Source organism: Elephantulus edwardii, unplaced genomic scaffold (genome assembly GCF_000299155.1).
Source record: "Elephantulus edwardii isolate Elephantulus edwardi_28Jun2011 unplaced genomic scaffold, EleEdw1.0 scaffold00085, whole genome shotgun sequence".
NCBI classification, from domain to species: Eukaryota; Metazoa; Chordata; class Mammalia; order Macroscelidea; family Macroscelididae; genus Elephantulus; species Elephantulus edwardii.
In genome coordinates, this window is record NW_006399835.1 from 7,621,296 (window position 1) to 7,641,766 (window position 20,471).

Consider the following 20,471-nt stretch of genomic DNA (forward strand, 5'->3'; position numbering starts at 1 on the left):
TTCTTACCCCCACCCTGATATCAGTCCCATTTTACAGCAGTGGTACCATGCAATATTTGTCCTTTTGCGACTGAGATATTTCACTCAGTGTAATGTCCTCCAGACTCACCCATTTTGAATAATATTGAATGAGTTCCTTGTTTTTCAATGCAGCATAGTATTCCATTGTGTGATTATACCACAGCTTCTCTACCTATTCGTTTGTTGATGGGCACCTAGGTTGTTTCCAACTCCTTGCTATCGTGAACAGAGCTGCGATAAACATGGGTGTGCATATATCTGCTTGGATGTCAGCTATGGTCTCTTTGGGATATATTCCCAGTAGTGGAATTGCTGGGTCAAATGGTATCTCTATTTGCAACTTTTTGAGAAAGTGCCATACCGCCTTCCACATTGGCTGTACCATTTTACATTCCCACCAACAGTGAATAAGGGTTCTAGTTAGCTCTACGAGAGATGCAAATCAAAACAACTATGAGATATTATCTCACCCCAGTCAGAATAGCAAAATTGAACAGAACAGCAAGCAACAAATGTTGGCGAGGTTGTTTAAAATATCCTTTTCAATAATTAGAAAAGTATCAATAAGGATCTATTTTAGGACTATGAATATTTATTTTGCACATGTAATTAAATTATATTTTTGCCAACCTGATACTCTAAGTCTTTCTTTAGATAATTTCAATTTTCTTCAAGTCCTATGTTCTAGTCTAAAGGAGTGCCTGAAAGTCCAAGATGAAAGAAGTTTCAAAATGAGAATAAAAAAACATGAACAAAACAATTGATATTTTTGTGATGGGTCTTGAGAAAAGTTACTGATTTTCTATAGACATTAGACACAACCAACTCCAGAATTTGTAAGGCTCAGCTTGATATAAAAATGTAAACAATTTGTTTAAAAGCAGTGTATTTAAAAATGACAACAGTAGAGCATTAAACCAAGTGTGGTCCTGCTAGCTGAGCAATTCACACATCCATGAGGCCTGAGGTTAGATCTTCTCTTGCTAATTGTTTGTATTCCCCTCAGGATGGTTTCATTTTTTGCTGGTTTAATTGATAAAAGTGCTTTTGTACCTCCATGGCCCAAGTGACCATATATCATATCAGCATGGGTTTCTGGCAATCTTTTAGCTATATGTGGTATTGCCTGTGAAAATGATGGAAAAATGAAAACGCATAACTATTTTCAATTTTACTTTCTTGTAGGAATTCACTGGAAATACAAAATGTGAATAACTGTGGTGTTTATTTTTTGCTGTATTATTCTGTCATTTGGTAACAGTAAAGTACAGCATGCTAACCTGTGCATAGGGAATAAAATTGGGATACCAAGGAAGATTTCAGAGATTCTTTATAAAGCTGACTTGCAGACCTGTCAGTAGCAAAACTAGTGTGTAAAATAGCATTGGGTAAAAAGGCTTTTGAATTCTCCTGCACATTTAAGAGAACATTATTTATATTTTACCATCATTCAAAAGTAGGTTTTTTTTTAAATTGTTGTTGTATGTTGTTGTTAAGTGCTGTCAAGTCGTAGTTGACTCAGCAATCCTAGTTAAATATTGCTTATTATAGTTTCTTCCGAATAAGATTTTCTCATGTCTAGTAAACCTGGTGAGGGGACAGATAAGAGTTGATTCTTGCTCAACAGAACATAACAGCATTAAGAATAGTGCAGGGCAGGGTATATCTGAGTCACAATCAACTGACAGCACCTAACAATAACATTAAAGGCAATTAATACACACACACACACACACACACACACACACACACACAACACAAAAACCACAACTCTTTGTCCCAGACAGGATAATTTGTAATTATATACTTGCATGAGAACATAGGCACACTTAGGAATATACTAGATACTTACTTACATTTTAAATATTAAAACTACAAACTGATATGATCCGTTGGTTTCACATCTTAAAGAAAATAGTATGAAAAACAAAACAATTTTATATTAAAGAGTCAACTGAGATGCTACATTGCATACAGGGAATGTATAAATTCCAGCAACAAAAAGAAGTCTACTGGGGAGCTCTGGTGGCCTAGTGGCAAGGAGCTGCAACTACAATCCCAGAGGCGTATGGTTCAAATCCACCAGATGCTCTGCCGGGGAAGGAGGGACAATCTCCTCCTGTACCAGTCAGATCTGATTTGAAGGTACACTCACACAAAAATAATAAAATAAAATAAAAAGAAGTCTACATTAGTTACTAATGTCTTTTTAAAAAGTGCTATAATACACACTACTCTATATAAATTATACTTAAGGGCTAATTATTTGTGAAATCGTAAAGTATACTTTCTTTGTAAATTTATATACAGTTGAATTTTAAACCTATACATCCAAAACAGAAATCAAATCTATTTAACTTATTTGACAAATGTATTATTTATCATAATTTAAACATTTCTAATCAATGTGAAATGTACAGCTAAGTACTACTAAATTGTATCACATATTACAGATTAATTTAAAACTTTGTATATATTATTTATTGTGACTTATCATCTCAAGATCTATTGGGAGCTGTATAGGATAGATACACAATTTATGTCTAGAAAAGAAAATGTGGAAAAAAATTACTGCTACCAAACAATATGTTTAAAATCTAATATCTAATTTATATTAGATTTATATATTTGTATTGAATAAATCCCCTTTTACTAATTGAGGAGTTATGAAATTACACGTGATTACATCTCTGAAGATGAATATTGTCTTTATGGTGGTAGAAATTTGTTCACACACACCAAGCTAGTTCTGATATAGTGTCATATGACCTCTTGTTTCATTTAATAAGGAAATGAAAAATAAGAAACAAATTCATTACTATTGAGTTCGAACTAACTCACTCAAAATGAATTTTCACAAGTGAGAAGATTCCCCATCTTTCTCCCTAAACAGCAGCTGGTAGATTTGAGCCAGTTGCCTTTAAAGTACAACCAGAGCTCCCTGGTGGAAAAAACACTTGTCGTATATACATAAAAATACCAAATAGTTAATTTTTTTTAACTTTGATTGAATTTTTCTCATTTTATTTTTCTTTCCCAGGTTCTAATCTGGAGGCAATCTGTTTAAAAAAATATCTGTAAGTGTAGGAGAAAATGAAAAGAATTTATGTGTAATTATTAGTTTGTGGCTCAAATTTAGTTAAACGGCAAAGAAAATACTTTTTTTCGTTTTCCTTAGTCAGCAGGAGACTTATCAAGAGGTTTAATGGTAATAAGAGTCAAATATAATTCTTTTTATGAAATGACAAGTTAAAGTACATGATTGAATACATAATGAAGTGTAACAAGGGAAATATTGTGGTTTTGAAATGAACTTTTGTCCAAACCACCACATCACATATCTTTACGGTAACAAAAAACGTGTAAGTTTTCCTTTTCTCACTGGTTTCTACCTCAAGAAAGATAAGGCTTTAAAACTTTTAACTCTATTTTAAAATGTATTTTTTTACTTATAGAAAATATATCAAACCTTTACTAATAGAAAACAACTTATTTAGAAAGGAAACTTTTGTGAATAAATTATGTGACTATATGCATTAATATGAAAGATTTATGTTGTTGTGTGCCATCAGTTCACTTACAACTCATAACAACCGTATGTACAACAGCTCTGCACCCTGCTCTATCCTGTGCTAAACTAATTTTCTCTTACACATCTATCCCCAATACCCCTGTCATTGAGTCAATCCATTTCATCCAGGGTCTTTCTCACTTGCGCTCTGTCTCCACCCTTCCAAGCATAATGTCCATTTCCAAGGACTGATCCTTCCTTGCAACTTGCCCAAAGTATGTCAGACAGAGCTTCAAAATCCTTGCCTGAAAGAAATAGCATGATTTCACCCTCTCCAGAAGGAATTTATTTGTTCTCTTAGTATGGTATGTCCAATATTCTTCTCCAGCACCAAAACTCGAAGGCATCAATTCTTCTTCTATCATCCTTAGTCATTGTCCAGCTTTCTGACACATTGCAAGTAAATGTGAAGACCATGGCCTGGATCAGGCATATCATAGTCAATATTCTAGAAAGGTCCCTGACAGCAATTTCTTCAATGCAATTCATTTTTTGATTTCTTGACTACTGGTATTAAGATTGTTAATTGTGGAGCAAAGGAAACTGAAGCTGATAGCTGAAGCTTAATCTCTTCATTTTCTTTCCTGATGCTGCCAGTTGAACCAGTGGTGAGAACCTTTGTTTTCTTGATGTTGAGCTTTAATCCATATTTAAGGCTGCAGTCCTTGACCATCTGCAATAAATATCTGAAGTCCTCAGTTTTGGCAAGCCAGGTTGTGTCATATGCATACCACAGGTTGTTAATGAGTCTTCGTCCAATCCTGATGCCACATTCCTATTCATAGAGCCCAGCCTTTTGGATGATCTGTTCCACCTACAGATTAAACAGGTATGAAGATAGGATGCATTCCTTGTGTTAGCCTTTTCTGCTTATGAACCATGCAGTTTTTCCTTGCTTTGTTCTGATGACTTCCTCTTTATCCATGTATAAGTTTTGCATAAGCACAGTCAAGCATTATTAGAATTCTCTAACTATATCCAATTAGCTGAAATTTTTGCATTCTATGGGCATAAAATTATACGCTATTTTCATGTAGCAACTACTTCATAATGCTAACTAGATGCAAATGTAAATGTGCATAATTGCCTTTTGGAGGTTAAACTTTTTGTGTTTAGTCTTTTAAGAGTATTTAATAATGCACTTTCATGTTTAAAAGTGTTTCTAATTTAATTACTTCTAATATTACTGTACTGTTTTAGAGCATTTTAAGCATATACATACATGTATGATTTAAATAGCATAGAAAACACATATATACACATAATATTCATATTAGATTCTGTCTCTATGACTATGAGAACACAACTAGAAGTTACTTAGTTATCATTGCTTACTACTCTGAAAGGAATCACAATATACGTAACTGATAAAGTGGGTGGAAAATGTAAAACAAAAATAAATATTATAAAAAGACTGTATTTACTAGTCAGATAGACATTGATAGAACTCTGAGCTATTATGCTTGATCATCCTTCAATAATGGAACTGAAATCACCTTCATGACTCAACTTCCAGTCAGATAATAGACAGATCTTTTGTAATGTAATAAATAACAATATGAGTAGTGTGCTTTATGAATATAATGTGTATACATAGATTGCTAAATGTGAAATTAATTTGCTTTAATTTACTGTAAATATGTTGCATTAAGTAAATATGCTATCAAGAACCTCTCCAAAGTACCAAGGAGTAGCAATGTCAGTTTAAAGACTAAGGTGCACCTGATTTCAGGATATGGTCTTTTCAATTACTTCTAATTCATCTGAAAGTCTTAGAATATGTAAGGATAACAGAAGGATCAATGTCTGAGTTCTGGTGTTGGAAGAAAGTACCAAATATCTCATGGAGAGCCAAATGAACATATAACTATGTCTTTGAGATGTGTAGCCATATTGTTCTATGTGCAGTTTATCTGAAACCAACTCATAGCTGAATCTCTAATGGATTTTCAGAGACAGTAAATTGCATGTAGTGTCAAGTATTATAAAACCATGTCTCATATACTTTAAGCATAGTGTTGGAAGGTGCAAGTCCTTGGGAAAAAAACACACGATGCTTGGAAAAATGGTCAGCAAACTAGAGGAAGAGCCTCAGTAAGATGGGTTAACGTGGTGTTTATAGCAGGCGCTTTAGTACACTGGGGAGAGTGAGAATGGCACAGGATAGGACAGAGTTCAGATCTCTTTCTCAGTTACTATGAGTCATAGTTAACTTAAGGATACGTAACAACAATAATAACATCGATATTTTAGTGTTTTAATTTGTCTAAGAAGGGAAATAATATAATAAACTTTAAAGGTATTTAAAAGTATTGATAGGACATTGATGAAAGTAACTATAATAATGAATATTTGGAATTAATGGATAGTCTTTAATACCAAAAATTGTATTTAAGCCCACAAGCCAACAATATACTTAGTATAGAAATAAGTTAACATAGGTTACCTGTTTATTGAAGACAGGATCATTCCAGTAAATATGGAAATTGCCAGGGTAGTCATACCCTCACATAACCATTTTGCAGTTAATATAAGCATATGTATAATGTTGTAAAAAGAACTAGAGTCATATGGGAATGACCAAAGCCGAACTTTACCAACTTTACAATGGAAACTATACTGATAATAACAGCACAAAATCAATTCCCATAATGTCAGACATGCCTCCTATATTCCCAGACATCTGTCTACTCATCCTGACATCAATCTGACTGCTTTATTGGGTTCAAAATTTGATATGATAGCTCACAGACCACACAGACCATAAATTCAGTTCATGAATGCATGGGATATATATAGATTGAAAAATAAATCGGTTTCAAGAATTTATCTTTGCATCTTATAGTCTCACCAAACTATCAAGTTCAGCTCATCTCCATGTTAAATAATTTGCTACTGAAATTGGGGAAAGTTACTCAATTCATTTTATTTTTTAAAGACTAACATATCCTTAATATATAGTCAAAGGCATTTTAAAAAAAAACAACCATGTAATCTTATTTAGAATTATAATTCAAACTAATGAACAAAACATTGTTAAATTAAATGTGTCAATGAGACAAAGTATACAATAAATAAAAATAATTTCAGTTGCATTCAGGTCCTGTGTATATCACAGTAATACAAGCAGGTCTTTCATTGGTTGAAAGCATTATTTTGTCCACATCATTAAAACTGGATCTCCTTTGAGGTTTTAGTGTTGCATTTTCCTATGTTTTTTTTTTTCTTTCTGTTGTTTCTGGTTATTTTGCATTGCTTTTTATCTTTGTCTTTGATTTTGGAGAATTTAACAATAACATCTTGATGGTTTTCCTTTGGAGTATATTCTGTTTGGAGTCTGTTGAGCTTCTAAAAGGTGTATTTCTTCATTTTTTCATGATGCACAGAAATTTTTCTTCTAGTATGTCTTCCATATTCTGTCAGTGTTGTTTTTTGTTTGTTTGTTTTATTTGTTTGTTTTTCCCCTACCCTTCTGTTCAGAAATTCCAATCACAAGTATATTTTTTATGTTATCCCACATGATCCTAATGTTTTCATAATTTTCCTTTTATCTTCTCTCTGTTTTTTCATCTTATAGGTTCTCATTGAGGTTCCTTTCTTCTAATTCACTGAGTCTCTGTTCCATCTCTTCTGTTCTACTTTTTTGTGCCTACCTTATGTTGAAAATTTCTGATATTTCAGTGTTGATATTCCAGAATTGAAATCAGGAGTGGCATCCACTTCCTAAACAACATGCCTCTGGAAATGAAGAAGTTTGAAAAACAATGATAGTTATAGAAAGGCTTCATTCAGGTTTTTTGTTTATAGGGTTGCTATGAGTCATTCTCAACTCGATGGCAATCAAGAACAACAATTCTGGAATGTATTTCCCAGTTTTTCTGTTGTTTCTAGTACTTTATTGATTGCATCCTCTCTATAGTGTAGTCATTTCGCCCTTTTTTTGTTGCTCTTTTAAAAAAATCTTTAACCGTTTCCTCCAACATTTGCAAATTCATCAGTACTACTTAAAACTACAAAAACCCAGCATATTTTTATGCTTTTCTGTCTCTGAGGTTTTCTTTTGGTCTTCAATATAGTATATTTTCTAGAAGACTTGTTTTGTTTTTTCTTAAGGTTTGTTTCTGTCTGATGCTTCCTTAATAATATGTGAAGTGGGTAGAGATCAAGGTTTCCCCCAACAGCTGACAAGGACTCTTATGGCAGCTCAGAACTCCCTAGGAATCTTTCTCAGGACGCTTCTCTCCATAAAATAGCATGATTGCTGTTTGAATGTATTGTAGAAGATGGTCTCTGCTTGGAATGTAACAGAACATGAATATTGTTTACAGTTTAGTTATCTTAGATAACTCTTGGTATGATTGAACCATGTCATCCCTTGAAATAATCAAGTACTAAATTGTTCTTCCATGGAGTCTAGTGTAGCTTTTACTTCCTACTTTTGTCAATTCTGCTAATAAATTGATGAAAGAATTAATTGCTCATTCATACAATAATTACTCATCTCTCCATCACTGTGTTCATATAATCATATATGCACTTCTTCCATCCTCTGAATTCATGTCTTAAAAACTGCCACTGACACTTTCAAATTACACTATCAGGTTCTAAGTCATTCTTATAACTTTTGGTTCTTTAATGTTAAATCATATCTGAGTATAAACCCCACAACACAACACACAGACATACAAAAAAAAACCCACAAAAAAAACACCAAACAAACAAACAAACACACACAAAAAACCACCAAATCCCCATAATATACTACACAGTGGTAGTAACACAAACAGCATAATACTGGTATAATGGCAAGAACATAGACAGTGGAACAGAATTGAGAACCCATAAATGGGCCCAGCTGACTGTGGTCAACTGATGCTGAACATGGAAATAAAACCTATCAAATGGGAAAATGATAACCTCTTTAACAATTGGTGCTAGCAAAACTGGACTGCTACCTGCAGTAAGCTGAAACAAAATCCATAACTCATACCATACTTAAATCAACTCAGGGTGTTTCAGTGACCTAGGAGTAAAGCCCAAAACCATAAAGTTCATCAGAATATTTTTTTATGGAATCACTCAAATATTTTGTAATTATCAATTGTCTCTGGTTTTCATATGTCTTTTATAGCATATAAAATATTTCTCAAGCTGAACCACCTTTAAATCTTTGTGTTTGCAACTAAATTGTCTCTTCACATCCCTGCGTTTCATCTCTGTGTATAATTTTCCAATAGTCTAAACCCTTTTCTTACAACAGGTTTAATGAAACTAGTAAAGCTAAAGCATCCTGACTGCTCAGCAGTGACAGTGTCAGTGAGCAATTAATCTTCAACAGCTCACCTACAAGATATGAACTTCAGAGCTCCATTCAGCGCCTCACAGCTCCACAAGGTAATTCTCTCCTCCAGGATAAAGTCTATAAGCTAAAAACAGAACATCATGGGGGGAAAAAAATAAATAAATAGTGCAGATAAAAACAGAACTTTTCATCTGTTAAAAATATATGAAACTACTGTTATTTGAAAAAAAATATTTTAGGCTAGATTTATTTGATTTGATTGCCTTGTTTTCAACTTCATTTTACCCTTCTTAAAATAGGTTTGACAGTGTTTGTGCATTGTAGAAGGGCATTGTAGGACTTAATTAAAGTTTATAAAATGTAGGAGGGAGCCTTCTTTGTAATTACCTTGTGACTCTCCTTTGTCATTTAACTTTTCTCAAGGGGCCCATGCCGTTCATCAGTTGTAATATAGAAGGAAACCGCAGAACATCATGTGAAGCAATTGTGGAAAGGGGTTTTATGCAGCAGTAAATAACTAGTAACACAGGGCAGTGCTTGGAAAGATGAAACTCCAAGCTTAGAAATGGTTGTGGGGGGTGGGGGAGAATCAGACTTTGTCACTGTATCAGCTTCTGTCCATACTTCTCTAGTATTTATTTCAAGACACCAGTGCCAGAGTGATCTTTTCATAAACAAGGATAATATTGTCATTTTACCCCTCAAACCTCTTAATTAATTCCCCATATCACTGAAAATCAAAGCTAAAGATCGTAAGACAACATCACCTATAGGAGTTCTGTTTATCTAGTGGTAAGGAGTTGCACTGTTAGTCTATAGGTAGACAGTTCGAATGCACCAGCTGCTCCCTGGGAAAAAGATATACAATTTCCTCTGAAGCAATTTAAACTTCTGAAAACCCACCGGAAATTCAGCTATGAGGTAGTTCTCACTCAACTGCACTTAACAATAATAGCACAAGAATTTCTATTCTCTGACCTTTTTCTGATCTTCCTAAGCCAATATTCTATTGTCTCTCAAATCATACGGGCTCTCTCTGAGAGGTGCTGATTCCTCCAGGGGACTTGACTCTTGGTTAAGCCTGATGGTTCTTTAGTCAGATTACTGCCTGACTGATTTATCTCATGTCTCCTTCAGGTTTTTACACAAAGACATTTTCAGAGATATCTTGTTTGACTGCCTTATTAAAATTATAAATGTTCCTTTGGCAAGAGTATTGAATATGCTTGTACTGCCAAAAGAGCAAACAAATCTGTCTCGGAGGAAATAAAACCAAAATGCACCTTTGAGCCAAGGATCTTGCAACTTCATCTCACATACTTTGGACATATTATCAGGAGAAGACAGTCCTTGGAAAAAGACTTGATGCTGGAAAATTTAGAGATCCATAAAGGAACAGACAACTCTCAAAGATGAGGATTGATATAGTGACTGTAACAATGAGCTTCAAGATATTGGAGCTTGTGATGATGACACAGCATGAGCAAGGACAGTCAAAGATGCTGTTAGGTACTGTCTCACAACAATAACAAAGCCCTTCTTCAAATTCCTTATTATTATATGGGAGACTATTGATTTCAATTGTTTACATCTTTAGTGTCTATCTTTTCTTCATATATTGATTTATCTCCAGAATCCAGAATATGTCTCCCATAATATTAATTTGTTGTTGTTTTTAGGTGCTGTCGAGTTGAGTTTGACTCGCAGTGACCCTTGGACAAAAGATCTGAATGCTGTTCTACCCTGTGCCATCTTCACACTTCCTGACACACAGTGCAGTCACACATGTCTCAGTGCAGTCTTCACCATGTCAATCTACCTGGCTAAGGGTCTTCCTCTCCTTTACCAACCTGCCATTCTTCCCAGCATCATGTCCCCTCCAACGAATAGCCCTTCCTAGAAACATACCCAAAGTATGTGAAGCAAAGCGTCATCATTCTTGCCTCCAAAGAGCATTACAGGTGCACATTCTCCAAGACATATTTGTTCTCTTAGCCATCTATGGGGTGGTCAGTACTCTTCTCCAATGACACAACTCAAAGACATCAATTCTTTTTTTGTCATCCTTATTCATTGCCCAGCTCTCAGAAGCATAGTAAGTAATCAGAAAGACTATGGCTTGGATCAGATGTACCTTAATCCTCAAACTGACATCATTACTCCTCAATAATTTGAAAAGTTCCCTTTACTGAGGTAAATAATTGCTGGTTATAAAAATGGGCTTGAGCATAATAGAAATCATGAATGACAGAGAAAAAGACAATGTTCAGATCTGTTATTCGTAGAGTCACTATGAATAATAACTCTTTATCACATATATCAGTTCTATATATATCAGTTCTATATATATTACATATTTGAAGTCCAACAAAACAAATAAAAATAAAAACAGAAGTAGTTTAGGAGCACCTAACCTTCATTAAACAGATTAGTAAATCTAATAATAAATTAACCTTCATTAGTAGAAGATTGACTAAACTTGTTTTATTTATGCCCAAATCAATAGTTTAAGTCCAGAGATGTAAGCATAAGAGAAAATTTGGTAAGAAGATATCTTAGTTTGGAAGAGACTTTAAGAAAAGTAGTATATTGATTACCACTGATTTGAGGACTGGGTAGGGACATGTTTGATGTTGTTGGGTAACGTGCTTGACCCATAACTCATTCCCTGCCAGGTTTTCAGAAACAATCACACAAGAGGAGATTGCCTGTCTTTCTCCTGCACAGCGATTTTTGTACATTAGAATAAGGAAAATTTAAAAAAATCTATACTATTAAAGCAGGAGTGGCATCTACCTTCCTAAACAACATGCTTCCAGAAACTCTATGAACTTTGATACACATGGATAGTTAAAGAAAGACTTCAGGCCTTTTGTTCATAGGATTGGTATGAGTCCTGCAGAACTTGAAGGCAATCAACAACAACGACCTTAACATTAGACATAAATTATTAATAAAGTGAACATCAGAACAGAAATAACACACAACTAGATTTTTAGTGCTTTAAGAGTTAATTAATAACTCTAATATCAATTTTATATATTTTTAAACAAAAGAAATGCCACAGTCTACAAAACACACATTTTTCTGTGGATTGATTTCTAGGCAAATATATTAAATTATAATTAAAATATGTATTTCCGTGTTATTTATAGTGGTGAAAAGGGTGAAAATTTATATTCCTAAAATAGTGAAAAATTTTAAAAAAGGCAAATATTTTACTAATTTCTAAATATTATATAAACATAAAGTCCTATCTCCACACTTTTTCAACCTATATGCAGTATAGATTGTCCAGGAGACTGGGTTCTATGAGAAGAAATGTGGCATCAAGATTGAAGGAAGACTTAACCCTCTGCATTTTGCACATGACACAACCCTACTTGCTGAAACTGAGGGTTACCTGAAGCGCTTGCTACAGAAGATCAAGGAATACAACCTTCAATATGGGTTGGAGTTCAACATCCAGAAAACAAAGATTCTTACCACTGGGCTGAGTGGCAGCTCATGATTGATGGTGAAGAGATTGAGACAGTTAACAGCTTTAGCTTCCTTGGCTCCACAATCAACACTCTTGGTACCAGCAGCCAGGCAAATAAAAGATGAATTGCATTGGTAAAGTCTGCTGTTACAGACCTCTCCAAAGTACTGAAGAGCAACGATGTCAGTCAGGAGACGAGGGTGCACCTATTTCAGGCCATAGTCTTTGCAATTACTTGCTATGCATCAGAAAACTGGACAATAACTAGAAATGATAGAAGGAGAAATGATGCATTTGAGCTGTGGTGCTGGAGGAGTACTGAATAAACTATGGACTGCTAAGAGAACAAACAGGTTCATCCTAGAGACGTTGACACCAGGCTGCTTTTTGGAGGCAAAGATTCTGGGGCTTCGTCTGACATACTTTGGACATGTTGCAAGGAGGGACAGATTCTTGGAGGGGGACATCATGCTTGGGAGGGTGGAGGGACAGCACAGGAGGGGAAGGCCCTCTATGAGGTGGATTGATTCAGTGACTGGGGTAATCAGGATGGGTGTGTCAGAGGCAGTGCGATTGGCACAGGACAGAGCAGAGTTTAGGGCTGTTGTACATAGTTGCTATGAGTTACTATGAGACAACACATAACTACAACAATGTGAAACTCATTATATAAGCTTTCTATCATTTTAAATGCATATAAAAATGCACATATATCCTGGATATCAGAATAAAGCAAAAGCATTTAAAATTTTTTGTAGTTATTTTCTTGGCATACATAATCACAGGTGTTTTATTTACTTTAAAAGGATGTTAGGATTAAGAGTAAATTTTAATTTTTCCTCATGCAGTGAATTGGGAAAGGAGGCACTATGACTCCTTTTATCGCTTCTCACTTTCATATGTTGAGCATCATGCCAATTCTATGTTCCAAATATCTTTATTTTTAAAAAAATATTATTAATTTTAATCAAAGTTTACAGAGATTGAGGATTTACAGTCATTCATTGTTGCACTTGGTTCAATTTTTTTTTAAAGAAACAAAAAATATATACAGAATAAAACACACACAAGTCTAGGAAATTCTCCGTGTCAAATTCAGTCCTCTGCTCAGTCTTTAAATTAGTAGTTTGCAAACATTTCCCCCATACCCCAGTGGGACCTTTCTTTTTTTTTCACTAACACATGAAATTTTACATACAAGCACACTCAATTTTAAAAAAGACAAAAACCAGCCAACTGTTTCTGCTGTGATGCATGGGGGTATGGTGAATCTTCTTGGGGAGTTAGTGTTGTCAGAAGCAGTCTTTTTCCATTTCTCACCAAGAAACCCCAAGAACATCTTTGGGTTTGGTTCCTGGGCTCTGAGGAGCATGGTTGGTAAGCTCCAGCCTTAACGAGGTGTGTTTCTCCTCCTCATCCTTTCTGGTAGTGACGTTGTCTTAGTTTTCTAGTGCTGATGCAACAAAATACTTCATGCAGTCATGAGCAAATGCGGTCATTGGATTTAGAGTTCTCCTTGAGCCAAATCTCTTTACAACTGCTATTTCTTCTTCACTGACAATTTTAAGACTTCAAATGAGTTGAAAATTATTAGATAGGAGTGAGTTTGGTTTTGTTTTCTCAAATGTTCTTCTATTGCCCTCAGTGACTGATGTTTTCATGTACCATCAAGTCAGAGCTGACCCATAGCTGACCCTCTGGTGGGTTCTCAGAGGCAATTAATCTCACAGCAAGAGATTTCCCATCCTTCCCCAGCACAGCAGCTGATGGATTCAAACTGAGTGCCTTCAGGATTGCAGTGCAGTGTCTTGCCAATTGGCCAACAGAGCTCACTTCAATGACTCTAGTAATGTTAAATAGTTGCATTAGATTTTGTTGCCATTCACAAAATATGCTCTATGGGAGGAAAAATAAGAAATTATTGTGTATTTTGTATTTTGAAAATGATACCAGAATAATTACTAGAATTATTAAAAATGTTGTTTACCTTTTTTGGGGGCAGTTTTTAGATTTGATTGCTAATCAATCAATAGAAATATGTAAAGTATTTGATGTTGTTGTTGTTGATATGTGTCATCTAGTCGCTTGCGACTCATAGCAACCCTATGTACAACAGCCCTAAACTCTGTTCTTTCCTGTACCAAGCTCATTGCCTCTGACACACTCATCCTGATTACCCCAGTCACTGAATCAATCCATCTCCCAGAGGGCCTTCCCCTCCTGCGCCTGCCCTCCACCCTCCTAAGAATGATGTCCTTCTCCAGGGACTGGTCTCTCCTTACAACATGATCAAAGTATGTCAGAAGAAGCCTCAGAATCCTTGCCTCCAAGGAGCAGCCTGGTTTAACTCTTTCCAGGATGAATTTGTTTGTTTTCTTAGCAGTCTGTGGTACCCTCAATACTATTCTCCAACACCAAAGTTCAAAGGCATCAATTCTCCTTTTATCCTCATTGTCCAGCTCTCTGACGCATAACAGGTGATTGCCAAGACAATGACCTGTATCAGACACACCTTAGTCTCCAGAGAAACCTAGGCATTGGTGAGATGAGATGGGCCGGCATGGGGCATTTTGAGTTGGATGATCATATGATATACTACTCCAGAGATGTAAAGGTAAGGAAAAATGGGGTTGCTTTCATAGTTAGAAAAGCCATCTCTAGATCTGTCTTGAAGTACAATATTCTGAGTGACAGGATAATATCCATACACATACAAGGAAAGGCAGTGAATACCACTATCATTCAGATATATGCACCAACAACCAGAGCCAAAGAAGAGGAAACAGAATATTTCTACCAACTTTTACAGTTGGAGATAGATCAAACATGCAATCAAGATGCATTGATAATAATGGGTGACTGGAATGCAAAAGTTGGGAACAGAGAAGAAGAATCAGTAGTCGGAAACATGGACTCGGTGACAGAAATGGAGCTGGAGATAAAATGATTGAATTTTGCACAATGACTTATTCATTGCAAACACATTTTTAAGAGACATAAACACAGGTTATATAAATGGATTTCACCTGATGGTATGCATAAGAATCAGATCGATTAAATCTGCAGAAAGAACCGCTGGAGAAGCTCAATATAAGCTGTGAAAACTAGGCCAGGAGCTGATTGTGGAACAGACCACCGACTACTCATATGCAAGTTCAAGCTGAAGCTGAGGAAAATTAAACCGAATCCACGGGAACCCAAATATGACTTTAGATCTATCCCACCTGAATTTCAGAACCATCTCATGAACAGGTTTGAGGCCCTAAACACGAATGGGCGAAGACCAGATGAGCTGTTGGACGATATCAAGGGTATCATCCAGGAAGAGTGCCAACAGTCATTTCAAAGACTGAAGAGGAAGAAAAGACCAAACTGGATGTCAGAAGAAACTCTGACTATTACACTGGAGCGCAGAGAAGCCAAAGCTCAAGGAAGAATTCAAGACACTAAAGAGCTGAAAAGAAGTATTTGCTAGGGATACTAAATAATTACATTCTAAAATTCTTATTATTTTTATCTATATTTGCGTAACTAGTATACACAGAAAACCTTGCATGTATTTCAAAGGCAAAAATTTTGTGTAAATATAGAATTTATCGTATTTTATCACTACTTAGCAAATATACACTCACAGAATCCAAATAACTTATTTTCCCACTTATTTTGGTTATATATTCTGTAATTCAATTATGTTCCTGACACATATTATTGAAGAAAATAAGTTTACTTTATTAAAACTATATATAATTTTATTTTGACATTTTCTCTCAAGATTATATTTAGGATCATATTATAAAAGAAAAAGTTATCAAAACATAAAAATTGGGATCCCTAGTTGTACACATCTTCGTCTTTTTAATTACTAAATTTCTAAAGCTTCAGAAGGCAAAGATAAACCCTGATGTTGATTTTTACCTAAATATAATTATGAAAAGTTAGAAAAAAGCTCATTTTACCAAATACACCAGTTCTACATATTTACATGTTTGTATTGTACTGATTTTTATTATAGTCACTTAGAATAAAATATTTATAGTTTTGTCACAGTTTTAATGTATATATATATAACATTTGTAAGAAATAAGTCTAGTCAATCATTATACATTTTTAATGGATGCCAAGAGAACTACACTCTTTCATCAACGGCCATTGGAATTGACTCATAATGGAACTACTAATCCAGGTCATAGTGCCTATGATGATGAACACTAGGAAGAAATGAAAAACACATCAGGTTCTTCATTATTACCCGCAGCAATGATATCAGAGAACAGAGAACTGTTCCTCTGATTTCTCTTTTGCTTGCTTTCTTTAAAAACAATTCAGGAGACAAAATCATAAAAATTTCTTTAGAAGAAAAAAGGGAGCATTTTAAAAAAAAAACACCAAAAAACATCAATCGGGCATTTTGTTTAAGAGAAATATGTTTATTAACATTTACTTTCCATTTACAAAATAATAATTTCTTAATATATCACTATATTATTCTCAAAACATATTTTTTTACTTTTTAATCTTTAGAAAATTAGACCTTTTTTATTGCTTATAAATTAGTACAATTTAAAAATGACAATGTAAAGAACTTTTATAAGCATATGATAAAGTCATGTGGAAGGAGGAGTGGCATCCACTTCCATAATAGCTTGCCTCCGGAAACCCTATGAACCTGGAGAGAGAATGAAAGGCAACCAAGCACCGAGGATTCTCCTTCAAAGGATCGCTAGGAGTCCCTGCTACTCGACGGTACTTAACAACAATAATAAAGTCATAAGGGATCTCTGGTTGCCTACTGCTAGGAAACTGTGCTGCAATACCAAGGGTGTATGGTTTAAATCCATCAGCTATTCCTTAGAAGAAGGATGAGCAATCTCTTTCTGTGTGATTAACTTCCTCTAAACCCCACTGGAGCATCACCTAGAGCTGATTCTGAGTAGATGTTATAAAATAGCAACAACAGTAAAAAAAGTCATTGCTTTGTTTACATCCTCACTATGTTGTGCTGCCTCTAATTCATAGTAACTATGCCTCTGTGGGTTTCTGAGTTCAGAAGTTTTTACAAGAGGAAACTTCTCATATATCTGCCATATAGTAACTGGTGGGTTTAAATCACCCATCTTGAAGGATAGCAGCCTGATAAATCACACGTTATCTATGTGTGGATGACCAACTGGATTCACTAGTTTTGAAGTTCAGTGTTCCAATCCTAATAAATAACCTGTTTAAACCTGCAGTGCAAACTGAACATAGTCAATCCAGTTACATTAGTACCATCACTGGATATTTACAGAGAGGAAGAGCTTCGGTGAGACAGACAGACACAGTGACTGTAACAACTCTCTGTAATATACTGGAGATTTTGAGGATGGTACAGAATAGGGCAAGGTTCAGATCTATTGTCCGTTGGGTCATTATGAATCATAGTGAACTAGATAGTGTCTAACAACAACAACAATAACATTAATGACTTAAATGACCATAGAGACATCCCATTCAAATATAAACTACTACAATTTGAAAACGAATGAAACATCAATAAGCTAAATTCTCTTTGTGAATGGAAGTTGCCTTTTTACATATAATGAATTGAACTGAAGATCCAGCGTCATTAATTTATCATACTAATTAAATTATGTTATTACTTTTAATACACACAGAAAATAATAAATATTCTAATTTCCCTTCCTTTGTTAGAGAAGTACTTTCATAAGTCTGACTAGTTTCTTACACATTTTACTGTTTCAGGCTTGAATATGAGAAGATAAATATGATTTCCATATTTCCCAAAGTCTAAGGCTTATAAAAATATACTTATCACTACGTCACTTACTCGTTGTATTGTTTGTTTATTAAATCATGGCATGAATTGTATATTGGAAAGTTTTACTAGCACATATCCATAAAAGAAAAATAAATAAACACACACGCACACACATGCACATTCTCTCATACAAACAATACCTTGTATGTGGCACACACAAATCCATCCATACACAAACTTCATATCCTCATCATGCAAACCTATACACAATCATAATATTCACAGACAATTTGTAAACTCACTGAGATACCATATCCACACTAAGTCCAATCATAATCTCCCTAGCACACACAAATACAAGCAACAGCACATTCACACATACTTTCCCCTTCTCTCTTCCTCTCTCTCTTACATACACACACACATCAGCTGTTATTTCCTTGATTAATGGTTTTACAAGGTCCTTGATTGACCTGTCTCCAGTTATTGATTTTTAGCTATTTTAGTTAGACCAGAAGGATATAGGTAGCAATTCAATTTCCTATTATCCAATTTAAAAGTTAAGCATTAGTGTCACAGAGAAGAAAAAAGAAAGCATATGCTGTATAAAGATAAAATATATTTTGTAAGAAGAGCTGAAAAAAGACTATTAAGAAGAATGAGGAGGATCAGGGAAAAAAGAAAAAAACTTGATGACAAAAGATAAAGAAATGACTGAAGTACGACAAAGTGGAGGAGACAGAGAAATGGGACTAAATGAATGAAGATTTAGTGTGTGCAGTTTACTTTTTCTTTTTTTAAATTTTTTTCTGTTAAAATGGCTTTCTTACCTCATAATAAGATAGGATATTTGCAAAATGAATGAAGCCTGATCCATTTTCCTCTGGCATTATAGAGATTGATTCTGCCTCTCTTCCTTTAAATTCTTAAATGTTATCATAATAATAATAATAAAGTAAGCTGACAAGACTGAAGAACAGGTCAAAAAGAGAGTTCAGTCACATATTTTACAGTTCAGTAAAATTTCTCTTCACTCTGTCTAGCCAACCTCTAATACCAGTAAGTAGACTGCAATTTAAGGAATATGGACTCTATATTGCTAGAAATACTAGGAAAGATACCCCAACTTTTTTGTGTATGTGTTCCAATGAGGCTCTGGGGGCCTAGTTGTAAGGATTGTGCTATGAATCCAAAGGTAAGTAAGTTTAATCCACTAGCTCCTTGGTGAGAGAAAGATGGGTAATCTCCTATGTCATTTTCAGCCTCTGAAAACCTAATGGAAGGGTAGCTATGAGTTGGTGCTAACTCCATGGCATCAGTTGTTTCTTTACATTACAAAAAATAAAATCCATGCATATCCTGATGTCATATAAAATAGTTGTGAATTTTTTTTTAAGTTAGCATGCTACTTGGTAAACTAATGTCTTAATTATTAGAACTAATATGTCTATTGTTTTTATTGGCTATATGTGGCCCAAGAGCAGAAAGATAAATACATTTCTTTTTTCTTTCTATTTGTTTGTAATATACAGTTTCTGACATAAACTTGGACCTTGTGGTAAGAATTTTGTTAAAATGAAGAATAAAGGGGCATGAACTAAGGTTCACTTCAAATTATTGCTGAGATATGAAAACTCAGTTCACTTTCAGTTTTGGTTAAAAGATCTAGAGTAACAATTTCACACTTTGGAAAACTATGCTTTTAGATTTTATCATGACTTATGCAAAAAGCAGAAATGGGTGGTTTTTCCTTCGGAAACCTTTAGATTATTAAATATGAGCTCATTATTTAGTGATTAAGGTCACAGGTCTGCAATCAAAATGACTGCAATCTCTTTCACCCACTACTGTTTACCCCTTGGCATTTATTATGTTGCTTACTTAAATGGGTTCATAATGCAACTTCTTCAAAGGGCTGGTTTGATGATTAATGAGATTGATACATATATAAAGCAATTAGCTCTGTGCTCTGCTCTTTTAAATTATCAATAAATGTACACCACAAGTTATTTCAGAAAAAAGACATAGTTTTAGTTTTGCAGGAAGACCATATAATGATATCAAAACTGAAATTTAAATGATCGTTATTAAGGTCGTAGATCCAAATGTTAGCATTGAATGAACATTAAATAGCAGTTAGTCATATTTGATTTCCATGTAAAGTGAGAACACTGAATAGAAAAGGCGAAATAATTTATCACTTCTTGGCCTTTTGACTAAAAACAAGTGTACGATCTGTTCTTATCAGTTTAATATCTGATGTGCCCTCTAGCCAAGGATAATATATGAAATGGATTTTTGGGACTAGGAGATGGAATAGGAAACTGCTCCTTCTACT